General features: G+C 27.4%; 1 protein-coding gene across 1 annotated transcript in view; it reads right to left on the bottom strand.

The window, feature by feature from the left end:
• Window positions 1-1535, bottom strand: part of LOC107724981 (protein unc-13 homolog A) — a 54822-nt gene that overhangs the window by 8293 nt on the left and 44994 nt on the right. The gene's annotated exons all lie outside the window — the stretch shown is intronic.

The following is a 1535-nucleotide window of genomic DNA, read 5'->3' as shown; positions in this document are numbered from 1 at the left end:
AGGTATTCGGCCAATCACAACGCATTGGATAGCTGGCCAATCAGAGCACACCTCGTTTTTCAGACCGATGAGTTTTGTAAAAATCGACGCGTTTCAGAAAGGCGGGGCATAGAGGAGAAACAATAATGTACAGTATGCGGAAAATAATGTGGGTTTTTTTACCTTAAACCGCATAAACACATTTCATTACACCAAATACACAAAATAATGTTCTTTTTAGCAACATCATATGACCCCTTTAAAATGAAACAAAAAAGGTTTAAATTCACGTCATTTAAATGTCATGTGTTTTAATATATTTTATATTAATATTTTGTTAGAATTCAACAAAAAAAGTATCAATTTTGTCAAGCTCTATATTTGTATAAATTGCTAATTGTGAATAAAAAGTAATTAAAAACTAATTACAAACTAGAAAAATTTACATTTAGTATATTTTAAAGAAAACTTTATACAATACTATATTATAACTGATAATACATATTATAACTACTAATATATATTATTCAACTTATTTAAATGTGATATATTTTAATAAATTTTTTATTAATTTATTAATTAATTTAATTGACAAATAAAGAAAAAAATTATTAAATAACTTAAATTGCAAAATTTAACTTTTTTATTCATTTATAATTTGACAAATAAATTGCTATTTGTGAGTAAAAAAATCATTAAAAACTTAAATTGCAAAATTTAAACTATTTAAAAAAATGTAATTTAATTTATTATATAAAATTTTATATTAAAATATATATATAACTAATATATATATATATATATATATATATATAACATACTATTAGTAATATATATTGTATGTATATATATATATGAATACAATAGAAATTGTTATTTGTGAGTAAAATAAAATATTTTAATTTAATATAAACCTTTATATAATATAACTGACAATATATAACTTATAATATAATATAACTATATAAAAAATAAACATGTCTAAAAAAAATTACAAAATAGAAAAGGCATAAATTCACTGGTAATAAAAAGTGTAAACCATGACCAACATTTAGTTATTAAGATTATGGAATTTCATTATTTTAGTCATCTATAATTAGTATACAGCCACTTCTAGGTTCTGTAACTAAAAAGTTTAATATTAAGCATTTTTGCATTTGAAGATGCAAAAAAACAACAGAGAAGAAAAGAAACCAAAGAAAGAGTGTAACTCTGAACTTTAGTGAGCTAGACGGTATTTTCCTTTTTCAAACAGTTTTATAAGATCCCTCGCTCTGACTAAAGCAGCAGCACTGCATGCGTGTTACACAGATCAGACGATCCCAGAATGCAATGCGCAGACAGAGCGTACCCTGAGTGTGCTGCGACAGGACGAACTTCCTGATGAGTTTGTCTGTGGCCTGCGTGTAGAGAGAGAGCGCATAGCGCAGAGACTGCAGATCCGGACTCTTCTCCAGAAACGTCTTCTTCAGACCCACACCGCCTGCGTGGAAGTATTGCTGTCAGACACACACGCACACACACACACACACACACACACACACACACACACACAC

The sequence above is a fragment of the Sinocyclocheilus rhinocerous genome, unplaced genomic scaffold, assembly GCF_001515625.1.
Source record: "Sinocyclocheilus rhinocerous isolate Xijiao unplaced genomic scaffold, SAMN03320098_v1.1 scaffold2019, whole genome shotgun sequence".
NCBI classification, from domain to species: domain Eukaryota; kingdom Metazoa; phylum Chordata; class Actinopteri; order Cypriniformes; family Cyprinidae; genus Sinocyclocheilus; species Sinocyclocheilus rhinocerous.
The sequence above is the reverse complement of the archived record's forward strand: the minus strand, read 5'-3'. Positions and strand labels throughout refer to the sequence as shown.